Source organism: Triturus cristatus, chromosome 10 (genome assembly GCF_964204655.1).
Source record: "Triturus cristatus chromosome 10, aTriCri1.1, whole genome shotgun sequence".
NCBI classification, from domain to species: Eukaryota; Metazoa; Chordata; class Amphibia; order Caudata; family Salamandridae; genus Triturus; species Triturus cristatus.
In genome coordinates this window covers 399,372,390-399,392,575 of record NC_140593.1, presented here as the reverse complement: position 1 = coordinate 399,392,575, position 20,186 = coordinate 399,372,390, and positions in this window count along the sequence as shown.

The following is a 20,186-nucleotide window of genomic DNA, read 5'->3' as shown; positions in this document are numbered from 1 at the left end:
GAGCACCCATGTTGCGCACACACATGCCCCAAGGGCAAGTGTGTGTGTAACATGTAACTTTGAAAAATGCACTTTAGTGCATTTTTCAAAGTTTTAGCAAATTACCGACCTGTGTTTTTTCCGGTCATTTGCGACCCCTGATAGCGAAATCGCTGTTTTAAATTGCTTCTAGCCTTGCATTTAAGGAATAGCAATTTGCGATTCCTTAAATGCAATCGCAATTTGCCATTTTTGCATTTGGAATGATGCATCCCAAATGTAAAAATACCGGTCGCAAAGGGGCAGATTCTGAGAATCTGCCGATTTGCAAACCGGTTTTTAGTTTGCTGCATGGGGCCCTTAGTACTTCAAAGACAGACATCAAATGACATGCTATATGTCTTCTGACAAATTGTTGCTTATGGGATTGGTATTTACCTTTGTTTCTCCAGCTGCAAAGGAACAAAACAAATCAAGACACTTTACTTGGTGATGCACAAATGATAAACATTCACAGAAACCCGATTTACACACACTATCGTTTGTGCTCTACGTAGTTTTATCAGTAAAAAAAGTATGCCGGTGCAAAGTTATTAGACACTTCCAATAGAATGTGTGCTGTCTGTCAATGACAGTAGGCTGCCACACGATGCTTTAGTTACATACAAAAAATCACCCTTTCATGTCCTTTAGAGTTAGGTGGGTCATGAAAGTTTGTCGGTCTAAAAAATCAGTCGTGGTTTTAAAAAGTTTGGGAACCACTGCTCTTAAAAAATGTCAGTAGAAGGAATGTTGTGGTTCGACTCCAAAACCTAGGACCCACCGTAATTCACCATCTAACGACCATAATTCCATTGGTGCATTCCTTATCTCGGCATAATTATGTCATAGATTACATCACAAATGTATAATTGATGACATTACTGGTAGCATTAAACATCACATCACTTCATCATTTCTCTCTTGTGTAGCTCTTGAGAGATAGGGGAAAATGTATCTTATGTTCTATGTGTATGCCCAGCAGGCTGATTTGTATTTTGAAAGTGGCGATCTAGGCTTCCCGCTCCAAATAATGTCTAGAGGAATATGTGTTGCTAATGGATTTAATTACAGCAGCGGTAGGTGTATACACACACACGTCTTGGGTGACATTGCTGGAGCAGAGTTTTCTGATGAAAATCTATTGGGTTTTTAAGCTCTGGTTTGTCTATTTGTCATAAATAAAATTATTAATTATTAATCACTAATTATTTTTTTTGTGTAAATGTTTAAACTTACCAACATGTACTAATGAGAAGAAAACCGACACGTGGGAGTGCTTTCGTTTGCTATTTAATAAATGTGCATGTTTTATTAAATAAACGTTGCTGAGTGCTGTTTATTTTAAAGCACGAAACGCTTTTGAATTAATGCTTTTCTGTGTTGCAAAGGCTAGATAATTACATACACATAAGGGTATTAGTGGGGTTAACACTGTTTAATCACTATGCTGTGGTAACGTTGTTTTTGTCTCTTTTAATTAAAATGGTCTATTTTGGCCTAGAATAAAATGGCCGCCGTTTGCAGCCTGGCCTCGAGTGAGAGATTTGTGATGAGAGGGCCTTGCTGAATATGGTCAAAGTCATCTGACCACAGTCTTCGCCTGGTTAAAATTTTCCGTGAGGACAGCAGCAGTGCTGGGCGAGTCTCCAAGAAACATTTGGATAGCCTTGGAGGACAAAGGAGCCATAATGAATGAACTGAATGGACTCTGAAGTCATCTTGTTAGTTCCGAGGAAATGTGGATGTCGAAAGATACATTTTTTTAGTTCCTGTTCTGTCTTTTTATTTTTGTGATTTTTTCTGAGCAGAGATTTTCCAAATGTAGCGATGCTACATCCTTTCCTGCTCGCTCTGCTCAGCGGTTCGGCGGACGTGTAGAACATTTTATGTTTCTATAATATTGCAAGTTTCTTTATAAATATTGTTAGCCTTGAGAGGGTTTGAGGCCACTTTGCCACTTCTTCCCAAACCTGCGTTGGTGAGGATCGATGCTGTGAGGACGGTGACTCGGGAGATTTCTACTGAGAGACTTGTCCTGATGACCCATTCTGACATTTAGCTAGAATAGGTAATTATGAGAAAATGATTTATTCTGATTGATTTCCTTTGACTAATTTTAGATAAAGAATCATAATTTTAAATACGGTGTTGATGATTATTTCTTGTCAATTATTGAATACTCTATTTGATTATTGTTGTATAGATTGTTTAGATTATGACTAAGGACAATTACAATAACTAGGTCTTATCGACCTCAGTGTAGATGTGGGGTGTTTAGGAGTTTTCTTTCCACAGGTTCAGTGCTGGTAGAGTATTTGAGTGTATGTTAGTGAAATGGGCCCTAGTGTATGATGAGTGTATGTGCGTGTAACTGTGAAATTACTCTATCCGTGGAAGTAGGGAGATTTTGTACACCCCAATCTGCATCAATTTCCTGGTAGCAGAGTGAGGATGGTTATTGATGATTGTCTTGATCTGATTAGATTGCTTGTACATTAGCTTATTGATTATTGATTGATGTTGGTATATGTACTAATACTATATGTTGGAGTCGTCATGTTGAGTTATATGTAGTGCTTCTGGAACTTGGGAGCTAGTAGCAGTTCCGTAGTAGGGCAGAGGGAAGTATATGCTGCTCTCGGGAAAGACGGGATTGTTGGTCCTGTATGTATGCAGGAAAAGAAAACGTGTGACAATTGAAGTTGCGCGTCATATTGTCTGGGTTCGGAATCAGTGACATTGTCGTATGTTACTATTAGAAATATTTCTGGTATATAAGGAGTGCGTATGGTAGTGAAGGTTATCTGTGAAACTCTGGTCTTAAGTCCCAGGGATCCGTAAGGTTCACCGTTAAAGCTTATCGCGGGAGAAGTAATAGGTATTCTCTGAGTTTGTTTGAGAAACTGGGCAGAGGTAAGCTGCTTGGTTAATGTGTGATATAATTCTGTAGTGGAGCAGATTGTTCGCTGTTCTCGGGAAAAGCAGGATTCTGTGTGTATGTACTATATATTTTCTTGTATGAATGTGCGTGAATGCTCATATATTTAGTTGATTGTAAGACTCTTTGGACAAGTCCTAGAGGAAACAATTAATGAATGTATGTTAGAAGGGCAGAGTAGAGGGATGTGCTACTGTGTCAACGGAATTCTTGTGAAATAGATTTCCTTTACTATTCTGTGGTTAGCGAAGCAGACAATGGAGATGTTTATATGTTGTAACTAATAGATTTTGTAGAAATTTGACACGGAGTCTACTGAGAAATTTTGTAAAGGAGGGGTAGACGAGTGACAAGAGACAGGAGACAGAAGCGACTGCAGCGACTGCTGACGTCAAACAGACCGCGCTCTGATTGGATATTAGATCAGAATAGTGCTCGCGCTGAGATTGGTGCGTTGGTGTGAGCCGCGCAAGGATTGGAAGAGCTATTCTAGTGACGTAGACGCTCTAGGATTGGTGCGTTAGTGTGAGTCGCGCTGTTATTGGTTGAAAAATCATATTGTGCAGTTGTATTACGGAAGGGATTATAAAGTTTGGTAAACGTTAAAATGTATTACCAAGAAGAGAAAAAGAAAACATCTTTGTTCAGAAAGATTAAAAATTGGTTTGACAAGGATAAAGATGTTAAAACGAGAGAGGGTGAATTGTTACCTCCATCGAAAACGCCTGCATCCTTCATGGCTGCGAGATATGGGTATCATACCTGTATATGGTTGGAGAATTGGGTTAGGTATACCAAGGAAGATGGAGTTTTAGCATTTCCAGAACATGGTTCATTTAATCTGGTCGTGTTGAAAAATTTACGGGAAAAGATGTTATGTCTTGACCCAAGACCAAGGCCGACACAGTTTGAGGCTTTAGTGGAATGGGAAGAGGAAGTACATGAGCGAGAGAAACAGAGGTCTGGGGGAAACTATAGGTACATGTTCGGGAGAAGACATGGTCGTGAAACTCATCATGATCGAATGACGAGATGGCGAGATGCTAGTATGTCAGAGGGATTATATCCTATGAGAACAGTTGAAGAGGGAACAGAAAGGGTTCCTGAGGCAGAAGTAAGGAGATATGGAGTTAATGAATATGAGGATGAGGTCTTGAATGACATGATTTACAAAAGACCACCTCCATATAGACCAGAACCAGAAGAGAGTACACCAGTTGTTTCTCCGATAAGAGATACAGTGCGTATCATTGAGACAGAAAATGTGACACCTGAGTTAAGAAGTGGTAATCCTTTCAGGGAAAGAGAGAATAGAAGCAGTGGCGAAAATACGAGAGAATTAGCCAGAACTACATCGGAATTGACTGAAAAGATCAAAGAGCTGACAAAGAATCTAGACGCTGTTACGGTGCCTGTAACTATAGGTCCGATTATGACTGTTTTTGATAAGCAGAGGAAGGGTGAGAATGGTTTGGTGATTCCATATGTTGGGAATAGATTGACAAGTTTGGCTGGTCCTTAAGGAGATTCAGGAAGAAGAACAGAAAGTAGTGATCTGAGGCAATCCAGACATGACACATGTAGTGAAGGATTAGAGGTACAGTCTAATTCAAGACTGGATGCTGGTGAAGCTAGTTGTTCAGGGATGCCAATTTTAGAACCGCAGAAGAAAGTGGTTCCAGTGAGAAAATCTACTGAAATAACAGCTGAAGATTTGAATGATTGGATGAAAGTTCTTCAAAAGAGGGATAAAGATTCACAAGCAATTGATGTGGCTAGGTTACGTGTAGAATTAGAAGAGCTTGTTGCAGGGACAGTTCCTACAGAAATTCTAAAAAATCATCATGATGGTGAATTGTTGTTTATGTGTAAAAATATCACCTGGAGAGCGAAAAATACACATGACAGGTTAAGAGCAATAGCAAATGACTATGGAGTTGACATTGATAAAGTGAAAGTTTTGCAGAAGTCTTACAGGATGGATTTCACAGATAAAGATATTGAAAATTTGAATGGTACTGGTAGAACAGGACAGATTAAAGAGATGATCGCTTTATTGCGAAAATGGGGTGATGTTGAGAAGTGGAAAGATAGGTGGTACAAGAAGAGGGAAGAATCAGGAGATAGAACTTATTCAGCATTTCCTGTGAGAGAAAAAGAGAAACCAGTGGATACTTATCCTATGAGAGAAATACCTGGAGGAGGATATGTACATGTTCCATGGACCTGACAGGATATTTTATCATTTACGAATGATTTCCCTCGATTGAGAGAAAAGCCCGTTGAGTGGTATAGGCAGGTAGACAGGTTTGTGAAATTGTCAAAAGTGCTGTGGATTGACCTGAATAGTCTGTTTGATATAATTGTTCCAGCAGACTTGTGGGCTGAGTGTAAAATAGTTGTGAGTTGGCCTACTGAGGAATATCCAAGAGATCAGAGAACAGGAGCACCAGATCCAGAAGTAATGAGAAAGTATGAGCAGGTGATCGTATACCTGAAAAATAAAGTACCTCCAAAAGAGACAGACTGGGTTAAAATAGATCGAACACATCAGGAAGCAAAAGAATCAGTTCATGCTTTTTACGAGAGGCTGATACTGGCGTTTAAACAATTCAGTGGAGATGAACACCTGGGTGACAAGGATTTGAGTCATTTTGTATACAGATTTGTATATGGCCTGAGACCTGAGATTAGTGAAAGAATTCGTGAGCATACTGTGGATTGGCAGAGTAAGAAAATAGATGAGATTCTGAGACATGCAAAATACTTCAGTGATGAAATTGAAGCAAAACAGAGAAAGCTGAAAGAGAAAGCAATGTGGGCACAAGTGAAAGTTGCGGAAAGACAGGAAGCACAGTTGGTGGAACAGGCGAATAATGCAGGAAATAATGCAGGGAATAGACCTAGGTATGCAGGGAAAGGAAAGGGGAATCTTGAGAAAGCTAAAAAAAAGTTCCCATGTCACAACTGTGGCCAACTGGGACATTGGAGATCTGAGTGTACCAATCCACCATTAGTGAATAATGAGGGAAAATCCTTAAATCAACAGGTGCAGAACCAAGGGAATAATCAACAGCAGCAACAACAGAAAGTTGTGAGACAGCAGAGTCAAGAGCCAAAACCGCCCTTGCCGCAGAATAGAGGATCACAAAAGTATAATCCGGATTCGGGATTCTACAATGATGAGCAGGTAAACAAACCAAGGCGTTCTAACCAGGTACAACAGTACTTGTTAAAGAATGAAGGGAGTGAGTCTGAGGGTGATTATTGACGGTGCCGAAGAGAGGAGGAAGAGTGCATACTTGGTGCAACTCTAGAAATAGACCAGGCAGGACCATTTGTAGATGGAAAAATAAATGAAGAAAGTGTTACTTTTTTAGTAGACACAGGTGCGACAAGATCAACTGTCAGGTCAACGGATATTAGAAATCTTCCTCTCTCGGATGAAGCAATCCAAGTAGTTGGTGTAGCAAATACACAAATAAGGACACGTCTTACTGAACCAGTAAGAGTACAAATAGGGAAATTTTCAGACATGCACAGATTTATCGTCTGTGACACAAGTCCAGTGAACCTGTTAGGTAGGGATTTGTTATGTAAAATGAATTGTACAATTTTTTGTACACCGGATGGAATAGCTTTTGAAACACCAGATGAGGATGTTTTGTACCGAATGACTCTAGAAAATAGAGAGAGTGAGTTAATTGGTGCATATGCTGTGTTTGATCCGGAGGATTTGCCTCAAGAGCTGAGAGACACAGTGAAAAGGACAGTTTGGGATTTTACTGGAGAGGATGTGGGATTGATGAATAATGTAGATCCTGTGAAAATTTCAGTGAAAGAGGGAATTACTTATCCTAACATTCCTCAGTACAAAATGACACCAGAAATAATTGAGGGAATAACTCCTATAATTGAGAAAATGATTCAGCAGGGAGTTCTGAGAGAACTACTGAGTAGTCCGTGTAATTCACCGATAATGGGGCAAAAGAAGCCTAATGGGAAGTTCAGGATTGTACAAGATTTGAGAAAAGTTAACCAAATTGTGGTGGCATGTTGTCCTATTGTGCCAAATCCGTCAGTGATTTTGTATCAGATTCCACATGATGCTGAGTGGTATACAGTGATTGATTTGTGTCATGCTTTCTTTTCAATTCCATTGCATCATGACAGCCAGCCGATTTTTGCATTTAGATTTGGCCAGCGTATTTTAGCATGGTGTCGTATCCCACAGGGGTATACAGAGAGTCCTTCGATATTCAATCAGTTATTGAAAAAGTCATTGGAGAGTTTGATCATGCCTGAAAACTCAGTACTAGTGCAGTATATTGATGACCTACTTGTGGCATCAAAGACACGTGAAGCTTGTGAAGTAGATACTATAGCTTTACTGAATCATCTGGCAGATGGAGGGTTAAAAGTATCTCCAGCCAAATTGCAATTCTGCAAGAAAGAGGTGCATTATCTTGGACATAATATTGAAAAAGGTCTGAGAAAAGTGACTGATGACAGGATCAAAATCATCAGGGGAATGAAGGCCCCAAAGACCCAGAGGGAAGTGAGAATGTTCCTGGGAATGGTGGGTTATTGTCGTCAGTGGATAATTAATTTCTCGCTGATAGCAAAGCCACTGATTAAGCTGACAAAAAGTGAGATGACAGACCCATTGGAACTAGATGGAGAACAAATGGCAGCATTTGAAGAGTTGAAAAGCAGAATGTGTGAAGCCCCTGCTTTGGGTATGCCAGACTATGAAAAGGAGTTTGAATTGTACTGTAGTGAGAGAAATGGATGTGCACTTTCAGTGTTAATTCAGAAGCATGGATTACTGAGAAGGCCTATTGCGTACTTCTCATCGACACTTGACCCTGTAGCTGTAGGTTTACCAGGATGTCTGAAATCTGTGGCTGCAACATGCAGAAGCCTAGAACAGAGTGAGGGAATCATAATGGGATATCCTGTAAGGGTATTCGTACCTAATAATGTGGCAATTCTTTTGACAAGAAGCAGAACTCAATACATGTCACATAGTCGGTTGACTAAATATGAGAAAGTCATTTTGGGAGCATCAAATGTGACTTTGGAGAGATGTGTGAATGTGAATCCAGCGACATTGTTGCCGGATATTGAAAATGTGGGTGTGAAAACTGAAGATGATCACAATTGTTTGGATGTGCTTGATTACTGTACAAAACCGAGACCAGACATAAGGGATCTTCCCTTGCATGAGAGTGATCATGTGTTGTTTGTGGATGGATCATGGCTGAGGAATGATGAGGGTGTGCTATGTGCAGCATATGCAGTGTGTAAAGTTTCAGAAGTAATGGAAGCATCACCATTGAAAGGAGTGAAATCTGCGCAAGTTGCTGAATTAGTGGCATTGACAAAAGCTTGTGAAATTGGGAAAGATTTGAGAACGACTGTGATGACTGATAGTCAGTATGGATTTGGAGTTGTGCATGACTTTGGCCAACTTTGGCTACAAAGAGGTTTCTTGACGTCGAGTGGGAATCCAATAAAGAATGCTGAAGTGATTGGAAAATTACTTGAGGCGATACAGCTGCCTAAAGAATTAGCAGTTGTGAAATGTGCTGCTCATGGACAAGGAGATGATTTTGTGACAGTTGGCAATCGATACGCAAATGACATTGCTCAATATTGCGCTAAGAATAATCAGTCAATTAATCGGGAACGAGAAGGTGAAATGTCTTTTTGTTCTGTGATGTTTACTAATGTCTTAGAGACGTGGGATGAAGTGAAACAGTTTCAGGATGAGGCAGAGGAGGAAGAAAAGAAAGATTGGATTAAGGCAGGTTGTGCCCCAAGAGAGACAGACCATGTTTGGGTCTATAGAGATGGCAGACCAGTAATGCCGAACTCCATGCTGTCGACAATGGCAAGGATGTATCATGGACAGGGACATTTGGGAAGGGATGCGATGATCAGGTCTTTTAAACAAACCTGGTACAATGCAAAGTTCAGGACAATTGCAGAAAGTATCTGTCAAAGATGTTTGATTTGCCAGCAATTTAACACTGGGAAAAAGACAGTGGTGAGTCTGGGAACAATAGGCAGAGAAGGAGGTCCTTTTACAAGAATGCAGATTGATTTCATTGAAATGCCCCAAGTAAACAGATTAAGGTATGTACTAGTGGTAGTCTGTTTGTTTTCAAGATGGGTTGAGGCCTATCCGACTAGGAGAAATGATGGAGTAACAATGGCAAAATTACTGTTAAGAGAGTTGATTCCTAGGTACGGATTTCCGGTAACGATTGAGTCTGATAGAGGTGGACACTTCTATAATGAACTCATGAGTTTGATTTGTGAAGCATTAAGCATACAGCAGAAGCTACATTGTGCATACAGACCAGAGGCTTCTGGTGTTGTTGAGCAGATAAACGGCACAATCAAGAACAGGATTGGTAAGATGTGTTTAGCCACTGGTATGAAATAGCCGGATGTCTTGCCTCTAGTGCTAATGACTATTAGATCTACTCCAGATAGAACTACTGGTTTAAGTCCGCACGAAATCATAATGGGACGTGCAATGCGACATGCATATGTACCTGTCAATAAGTTGATGACAATAACTGATGACATGATTTTGGATTACTGTAAAGGCCTGGCTGACGCAGTTCATTCTGTGTTTCACCAGATTGGAGAAGAAGCTACCACACTTGAGAAGAAGCAAGCTCATGATCTGAGTCCAGGGGACTGGGTAAGGATTAAAGTTCACAGAAGAAGAAATTGCTTGGTTCCAAGGTGGGGAAGACCAAGACAAGTCATTCTAACTACGACAACTGCAGTGAAGTGTGCTGGTGTGAAAAACTGGGTACATGCGAGTCATACTCTGAGAGTTCCAAACCCAAAAGATGGGACTGGTAGGGAGTATTTTGAAGAGTCAGATTCCAGTGATGATGAAGACCCAGAACCAGTGAGAAAAAATCAAAGTTCAGGAAAAGAAGCAGAAAGACTTCAAGAGAACCATTGAGAATCTCAGAAAGGAGATCAGATTCTGTAAGAGAGCCTGAAGTTCCAAAAAGCAGTGGAGGAAAAAGAAAAGAAAAGAGCAGTTCCACAGAAATTACTCCTGAATCAGAAGAGGAGGAGATTGAAGAACCACTTGAGATTATACCTGAAGAAGTAGGGTCAGAAGAAGATAGAGAGGGACAGATTGCGGAAGACCCCCGAGGAGGTGTAGGGAACATTCTTGACAAGCTAGGTGAAGGGACAAGTAGACAGCAAGAAGATTGCGTGTCGGAGACCCGAGGAGGGACGGAAGTAGGGAAGTCTCAAACAGTGGTGAAAAAAACTGTGGAGCGAAAGAAAACTGCTGAAGAACAAGAGGCATTTGAAACAGAATCGGATGAAAGTGAGAATGGAAAATCAGAGGGTCTGAGAAAGAGAACTTGGATTGGAGAAAGAAATAATACAGAAACGAGACCGAAAAAGGTTGTAAGAGGAGATTTTTGGCCTAACAACAGAGTAAAGAGGCTGAGATACAGACTGATAAGAGGGAATACATCGAAAGCTGAACAAGTGAATGAGGTGTCGAGTCAAAACGAAGTAAAGAGGAAGGAGCAAAAGGAGTCAAGAGAACCTGAGGAGATAAAGAGAATTAGAAGACCCAACCAAAAGTACAGATCACCGGAATGGTCTTATGTGGCACTGTCTGAAGAAGGAGAAGAAGAAACAGTGAATCGAGACAATCCGGAGGGGATCTTGAGAAAAGTGGTTGAGGAAAAGGAAACATCTGTTGGAATCTTAAAAGTTATCCTGACTGACATTGGAGAAGAGTCGGATGCACAGGATGTTGTTGATGATCTGATACAATTTGATGTTGCTGAAGAAGAAGGAGTGAAAAGTGATGAATATCCAAATTGAGTGAACAAAAGAAATCACTTGGAGAAAAGTGAAAAGGAGAAAGTCTGAAATTCAGCTGTCTGAAGTAATCCAAAGTTCGAGAAATTTCAGTAGTGGAGTAGTAGAGGCTAAGTCAAAAGACAAGGTCAAAGTAGTAAAATGGCTAACATAGAGAATAACCAAAGTAGATGTGCCTTCTTAAAAAGATGGTGTAGAATGTGCTGCTGCTGTACTGGATTATTAATGCTACTATGGGGTGTTTTAGCTTTATTAGTTACATTTAGAGTTACAATAGGTACATTTGAGATGCATATAGAGAATGTGACAAATGCGGAGAAGAGTTCGCAAAAAGTAGTTCCAACTAGAATTAGTAATACTTACATGCATAAAGATAGGTCAATTAATGATTTTTCTAGTAATGTTTTTTCAAAGTTGTTATATGAATATGTGAAAACAATGGAAGTTAGGGATTGCTATGTTTGTATGCAATTACCTGCATCCGTTTCAGAGGGTGTTACTTATCATCATTTACCAGCTACGTATGGAATTTCTTGTAGTGTATTAAGTAGTGTTTTTATTTGTTAGGGAAAATAGATTATAAGATGTCTAACAAAGATAGTATTTTTGGGCACTTGCCAATGAACAAAAAGCTGAATCCAGCTAAAGAAGCTAACATTTTTGGTGAGATTTTTATTGAGAAAGAAGAATTAACATTAGATTACATTTTTAAGAATAATTTAACTTGTAGTTTGGAAGAAGAGGAGAAAGCTTTCCTAAATATGGTGGAGGAAAGGAGATTGAGCATGAATGAAAAGGCAGGAAAATACAAAGTGAGTGAGACAATTTGGGACATTGAGATGGGAAAAGAATTAAGAAATGGGGTTAGTCCAACTTTAGCTCTAGATGCACCACAGAAGGGTAAGCTGTGCATTACAAGAGGGAAATCCCAATATGATACATATTTTGTTGGGACTAGTGAATGTCATGATACATACTTCATTGCAACAGGATGGGGTTTCAGAGGTGGAGAAGATACAATTTTTCCAGGAGTGTATTATGTTTGTGGGAACAAGGCTTATTACAAGTTGCCTGACCATTGGTATGGCACGTGTTATGTGGGCCTGGTCTTTCCAAAGATCTTTCATATAGATAGAATAGAAGATGTAGAACATATTAATTTACTAATGCGCTTCAAGAGGGAAACTTGGTCTGAAATAGTGGGTGACATTTTTGGAGCTTTAATTCCAGCAGTGGGAATTTCTTATGGGATTCGGAAACTGTCAACAGTGGTGGATCGCTTATCGACAAATACCGCTGGAGGGTTTGTTTTGGTGAATACGGAACTAACTGCCGTACGTGCCATGTCTATGCAAAATAGACTTGCCCTTGATATTCTATTAGCTAAGGAGGGTGGAGTTTGTGGAATGCTGAAAGTTCAACATTGTTGCACTTACATTCCAGACGAAAGCAAAGATCTGAAGGTCTATATCAAAAATATTACTGATTTGCATGAAGAATTAGTACCACTTGAAGCTGAAAGTATTTGGACTAAAATAGCTAATAAAATAGTTGCTGTTAAGAGTTTTATTGCAAAAATAGGTAGTACTATTATAGGTAAGATATTGTTTCCTTTAACTTGTATAATTGTTGCTTTATTGATATTGAGATTGGTGTGTTTGTGTTGTAAAAACAGGGGAGGGAAAAAAGAATTAATTAAAAGAAACAATGAAAAGAGAAATAAAAGGTTGAAAAGAGAACCACAAGAAATTGAATTAGAAGAATTAAGGAAGAGTGTCTATTTAGAAACAAAGAGGGATGATGAAAGAGTGTCTGGTGTGTAGTGTTGTGTAAGGAGAAAAAGACATTTCCAATTTCTCCTAAAATGGGACTAAATTTCACGAATTTTTTTTTTGGGTTGTTTATTTGGTGATAATATCACCAAAGGGGGGATTACTGGAGCAGAGTTTTCTGATGAAAATCTATTGGGTTTTTAAGCTCTGGTTTGTCTATTTTTCATAATTAAAATTATTAATTATTAATCACTAATTATTTGTTTTGTGTAAATGTTTAAACTTACCAACATGTACTAATGAGAAGAAAACCGACACGTGGGAGTGCTTTTGTTTGCTATTTAATAAATGTGCATGTTTTATTAAATAAACGTTGCTGAGTGCTGTTTATTTTAAAGCACGAAACGCTTTTGAATTAATGCTTTTCTGTGTTGCAAAGGCTAGATAATTACATACACATAAGGGTATTAGTGGGGTTAACACTGTTTAATCACTATGCTGTGGTAACGTTGTTTTTGTCTCTTTTAATTAAGATGGTCTATTTTGGCCTAGAATAAAATGGCCGCCGTTTGCAGCCTGGCCTCGAGTGAGAGATTTGTGATGAGAGGGCCTTGCTGAATATGGTCGAAGTCATCTGACCACAGTCTTCGCCTGGTTAAAATTTTCCGTGAGGACAGCAGCAGTGCTGGGCGAGTCTCCAAGAAACATTTGGATAGCCTTGGAGGACAAAGGAGCCATAATGAATGAACTGAATGGACTCTGAAGTCATCTTGTTAGTTCCGAGGAAATGTGGATGTCGAAAGATACATTTTTTTAGTTCCTGTTCTGTCTTTTTATTTTTGTGATTTTTTCTGAGCGGAGATTTTCCAAATGTAGCGATGCTACATCCTTTCCTGCTCGCTCTGCTCAGCGGTTCGGCGGACGTGTAGAACATTTTATGTTTCTATAATATTGCAAGTTTCTTTATAAATATTGTTAGCCTAGAGAGGGTTTGAGGCCACTTTGCCACTTCTTCCCAAACCTGCGTTGGTGAGGATCGATGCTGTGAGGACGGTGACTCGGGAGATTTCTACTGAGAGACTTGTCCTGATGACCCATTCTGACATTTAGCTAGAATAGGTAATTATGAGAAAATGATTTATTCTGATTGATTTCCTTTGACTAATTTTAGATAAAGAATCATAATTTTAAATACGGTGTTGATGATTATTTCTTGTCAATTATTGAATACTCTATTTGATTATTGTTGTATAGATTGTTTAGATTATGACTCAGGACAATTACAATAACTAGGTCTTATCGACCTCAGTGTAGATGTGGGGTGTTTAGGAGTTTTCTTTCCACAGGTTCAGTGCTGGTAGAGTATTTGAGTGTATGTTAGTGAAATGGGCCCTAGTGTATGATGAGTGTATGTGCGTGTAACTGTGAAATTACTCTATCCGTGGAAGTAGGGAGATTTTGTACACCCCAATCTGCATCAACATCACTTTTGGCACTGTGTTAAATATCTTATCATCATTTACCCATTTAGGTAATTGATACCATCACAATAGTCATAAATGAATTTTAAGTACCACATTTGTTTGTTAACAGTAGAAATACTGCATGTTTTTTATATGCTTGCAGTGAAAGGACCCATAAATGTAGTGGCTTTCCAGCAAAACTATTTTCTATGAAGATATGTATTGTTTATGAGTGTAGCTAGGTCAGCCTTTCTTTATATTCTTTAAAAAGACAATAGTAGACCATAATTACAATTTTATTTAAAGGTTAGGCTCTGTGCCCAAAGCCTGCTGGCTCAAGATGAAGGCCAGTGGTTCCTTAGAGAATAGGTGCTGTTTACAGGGCATAACTGAAGGCCAGGCCCTACACCCAGGACCCTCTGGGCACAACTATGGGCTTGGATGTAGGCAGGGCTGGACTGGGAAAAGCAGTTGTGGCAAAAGTGTCAAACCAACCCATCTCCCTCCCAGTGGCAGCCTCTACAAAGAAAAAAATTGGTGACGGTGGGAAGGGGAGCAAAGGAGGGGAAGCAAAACTTACCTGCGGCTGCCGGACGCCTCCCGCGTGGCGCTTCCGTCTTCCGGGTCCCAGTACGTCACAGACACCCTGTGAAATAACCCTCTACTCTCTTACTAAGAGAGCAGCGCTGGGATTGGCCTGAGCAGGCTGAAATTCTATCCACTCAGGTCAGGGAGTCTGTGGGGTTTCTCCAGCCCGACTGCTCAATGCAGCCGGGTTGGAGAAACCTAATTGCGCATGTGTGTTTGGCCGGCTTGAGAAGGCAAACACACACATGCACTTAGAAGTGCACATTGCACTCCTCCTAACCCCTTCCAATGCCCTGGCCCACCCCTCCCTACTGCACACTGGCTCAGCCAGCAACTGAAAAATAAAAAATTAAAAGATATTGTTTTATTTTTCAGGTGCTGGCTCTGAGCCAGTGGGACGACGCTCCTCTGCCATGGAGGAGGAGCCGTCCCTGCTCCCTCCCTTTCTCCTCTGTCATGTCTCACTCTCTCTCTTTTTCATACCTCTTGTCTAAAACACCCACTGTGCCTGCTGCAAATACCTGAGGAAGCTGGAGAAAGTGGCACAGGCGCCAGCAGAGTCCCTCTGCCTTTAAAAATCAGCCTCAAATGGTGCCAGCTCTCCAGGTAATTGCCGGATGGAATAAATGCAGGGTTTTAGGTGGGATGGAAAAACGCGGGGGGGGTCTCTCAAAGGGGTGTGGTCCATTTCATTAGGGTGTGGCTTAAGAAGTAAGCTAAAAATCTATCCTTACCATAGTGTGTCGCCGACTGGTATTATTCTTCTTCTGTCATTGCATCCAGATATATAATAAAGTAAAATTACACCTACAACAAGCCAGGACTACTGGCTTTGCAAATGGTTGTTAGTTGCATAAGCTAAATAGGCAACAACTATGGCTTTGTTGTATAGAATATTGAAAGTGCTTCAGTTCTGAAATGATGAGACTGTGAAAGAACTATAACGAGTCTCTTTGAAGTTACATCAAAAGCAGTGAATGGTGGCACAGCTGCAGAGTTAAGATTTTTGTTTTTCGCCCTGGGGGTGAGGGCAAAAATGGAGAGCCCGATAGGTACCCTTTTCAACACCTGCTTCTAGAACTGCCAGTGCTGAACACCGGCAAGTCCCGGCCTACTTAAAGCCCTGAATAAATGGACAGTCCGTGCCTGGGTGCAGAAGCATTGAGTAGCTTTAGGGATATCAAGAATAGTGTGACATGGTGGCACCAGTAAAACCTTCGAAAATGCCACGGGGCATATTTACAAGGGCTTTATCTCCGCTTTTTTGGCTTTTAAAGCCAAAAAAGCGGAGATAAAAATATTGCCCTATTACTGGGCAGGACAACCTTGTAACTATCGCTGATGTGCACATCGCGATATTTACAAGGGTGCCTACGCATTTTAGCAGACGTTAGTTTTCGGCGAAAACCGCTGTTTTCGCCGGAAACTAACGTCTGATAAAATGCAGACTTAGGCATACCTATTATGGGGGTGGATTGTGCCGATACTACCCTGTGGGTCGTATCAGCAAGGTTATCGCCGTTTTGCAGGTAACATCGCTGGAAAACCAGCGATGTCCCCTGCAAAACGGTGATCTCCCCGCTATCGCTGGTAATTATATCGCCCTGGAGAAACGCGTTGTAAATAACGTGCTAACAGGGCGATATAATCAAGCGATAGACGGCGATAAATAGAAAAGCGCTAAGCGCGCTTTGCGTTTATTTATCACCGTCCTTGTAGATATGCCCCCACATTTCTTGTAATTTGTGACACCACGAGTGAGGTAATTAGGAGTGTTTTGGGGCAATTACTGTTTTATTTCTCACCATAACTGGTTAATTTCAGTGTTCTTTAGGAGCTGGATAATAGCCTAAATGTCCCAACAAATGAAAGGTTTGGGGGAATTTTTATGCATGAAGGACATGGCTTTTTGTGCCCACTTGATAATGCCGTGCACCATTTCTTCTACCCCAGAACCCACTCTATTGCCACAAGTTCACTCCAGCATAGCCTACATAATGCCCAGAAAGCACAGGGCACAACCTTCAGTAATGGTCTAGTTTGCAACCCATTTGCCCAGTAGTTGCTGAGCACGGATTATAGCTAGACCCAGCAGACACAAGGCTTGTCTTTCAGTCATGCCCTGCTTCCAAGGTTCTCCACCAGAGCCCTCTGGGCGCAGCCAGCAACTTTGGCCAAAAGGCAAAGGGCATGGCCATCAGTTAAATTGGGTACCTTCTTTCTATGCCCCAGTGCCTTCTTGATCGAGCTTAAAAACATGCCCAATGGGCACTGTGTGTGGCCTTTGATCATTCCTTGCTCATATTACCACTATCCAATCTGTACCTTGGGACCACACGGCATGGCTTTCAGCACCAATGACTGCAAACTCAAAGACACGAAGGCTAGTGGTAAAAGTGGGGAAAGGGGGATGGGATAAGGGACATCAAACACAGCCTTATCACATTTGGGCTCGAGGAGGCCTGCAGGCTATAGTGGATCACTACAAGATAAAGAGATATCTTAAGCAATTTGTCATTTAGAATACTAAGCCTAACTGTATCTATGCATGGATAGGGAACTGTGAATTCCTGAAAACTTAAGTGGTTCGGAAATACACGTTGGCTAGCAACTCTGTTTCCAATAACTAGCTTAAGTTTCATCATTATATGCTCTTTTGTGGGAATTTAATATAGTTTCTATTTGATTTCTGTAAAACTGTTAAATAATGAATGTCATTAGCTTCCTGTTTTCCCCTGCGCTTAGCAATTTATAAACATAGACTGGAAATCTCATACCTTCTACACGCCATTCATAAATACATATATTTGTGGAATTAAATATTCTCTGAAGAACCTTTTTGTTCCTTTATAGGGAATCGAAATAGAACACACAACCCTAGTCTTCAGAGTTCAGATATAATTGTAACTCCGTTTTAAAAGTTTAAATAAATGGTCAGGTAACAATTCGAAAGTTTGTTTTAAAAAGCACACAACTTCAGGATACTTCTCTGTAATCCAAAATGTCCAAAGAACAATCTTTTATGAAGCTACTGAAAGCTGTGATCTACGTAGTGAGGGTTGTCCTGGGTTCAACAACGTTGTAGAACTATTGCCTAGCAAGGGACACTGTGAACCATAAGGAAAGTTACGCCTGAAGATCTAAGATGACCGCAGTCTCTCCAGACACGCAAGAGTTCATGGCCTATTTGGAATTGCAGTTCTCTGCCAGTGCACTGCCATAGTTAACGGCCCTCCGCATTGCACTCAGCCTGAAGCCAGACAACACTAGCACTCCTTGATGATTGGCAGATTTTCCTTCACTGAAAGGCAAGCAGCATCAAAATACTGCTTCTGTGCACCCGAACAACAATAAAGGCACTCATTATGAGTTGCCTGGTGCACTATGCCCAGGAGTGATACCCAGTTAAAAAACTTACCTGATGCCGCCGGCCACTTCCAGTGTCGCGTTGCTCCAGCTGGCCATTTCCTGGGTCCCAGCAGCCCCTGGGACAGACTCCCAGACAATCCCTGTGCTGCAGAGCAGTGCGGGGATTGGTCTGAGTGGGCGGAAAAGACGCCCTGCTCAGACGAGGGAGTCTGTGGGAGTTTTTCCTGCCCAGGTGCTGAATGCAGCCGGGCTGGAGAAACCTAAGTGCGCATGTGTGTTTTGGTCGGCCTGAGATGGCCGGCCAAACACACATGAGCACTTAGGGACTAGGGAGTGCACACGCTCTCCTCCTCCCCCTCCAATGCCCTTCCTCTCCATGCACAAGCTGGCTAACGAAAAATAAAACAATGCTAGGGCATTGTTTTCTATTTCCTTTGCTGGCTCATTGCCCAGATCCTGCCCAGCAGAGACTGGGGCATAATCCACAAAATGCCTTCAGCAGGCGCTGAATAATGTGGTACTGAGCAGAGGTCTCTAAATAAAATTGAAAAGTGACCCAGACCTTTCCAGCTAATGGAAGATGCCAACCACTCCTGTTCTGTCCCCACTTTTTGCAGTGGAGACATCTAAAAAAATGTGTTAGATTAGGAGTGTAATGTGTGCACACCTAGCCAGCACCACCCCTAAGGTGGAGCAGCTGATGTGGACCCCACTTTTTAGAATCCTTCATATTGTGTTGCAGAGAATTAGCCTATTAGGGTCAGGGTAATGCCCACTTCCCACAGGAAGTGGTCATATAGAGAGTGTATTCACCCTAAAGGTAGGGAGCCCATTGGCTACTACCTGGTACTCCCTTTAATGCCCCTAAATTGAGTATTTAAGTGACAACCCCTTGACCAGAAACTTCAGATTCGATAGACTTAAAGACAGATAGGAAAAAGAAGAGCTTCTGAACCTGAAAACTGAGTACCTACAACAGAGTTTTGGCACAAAGAAGAGCTTTCCCTGCAGATCGCTCGCACTGAAACCACAGAGTCAGGTCCATGGACTTGTAGCTCTCTGGCCCGACCGGCATAGCAACCGACCAGGAAGAGGCACTCGTGCTCTAGAAGGTCAGTCAGATCTGTCTCCCCCGAGTGTGGAGACACCAGGACCAACCAGAGCCATGCAGTACTAATCCCTGGGGCAGTGGATGCCCTGAAACCTGGGCTGACATTGAAGAGTCCAGCCGGGACTCTAACAGTTCCAGAGCCCAGCAGACAGCAAGGGACATCAAGATTCCTGAGACCCACTTCAAGAGTGGCCCAGCAGTCCTGAATTTGCCTCTGTTAGCTGTTGACCCCTGACTGTGAGGAGCACTTTTAGGCACAGGGGCCGGACAACTTACCAGCTCTGCACCCAGCCCAACCAGCCTGGGTAACAGCGAACTGGCTGTGCTCCATTGTCTCTAGGGCCCTTGCGACCCCAGCCCCCATTTGTACCTCCCAGACTTGTCCGCAAGTCCCTTTGTGCAGCATGTATTTAGAGGGCCCTCTACCTCGTAGCACCAGCTATCAACTCCATTAGCTCCCTGTTGAATTTGGGACGCACCCAACGAACTGTTAGTAGAACATTGGACCTTTGCTTCTTGCTATGTTAAACCCGGAAGGGGAACCCCTACAACTGTCTGTACAGTGTGCTTTACCTACCTTCTTTTTCCTTCCATAGGATTGTATGGTGTTTACTTGCGCACAACTTTAAACTATTTGCTTTTCTTTGAAAATTCATAAGAAATACAGTACTTACCTTTGAACCTAATTCTTGGTTCAAAAATATACAGACATAATTATTTTTCAAATTTGGTCTCGGATTTATTCTTTGAGTGTATGTCTCATTTATTGCCTCTGTGAGTACAACAAATGCTTAGCACTAACCTCTGGTAAGTCTAACTGCTCACCCACACTACCACAAAAGAGAGCTTTTGTATTATCTACTTTAGTCTCAGTAAACCAATTGGGGTCCCACTGGACTCTCTGTTCAGTGTGCTTCTTTTTAGTACACTATATAGAAAGCCAGCTTCCTACAGCCCCCTTCCCAACTGTGCACTGGCCCCGCAGGCATCAGCCACCTCATGAGTGGATAAATAAATATAGTCACTGAAAAACACAAAGGTTA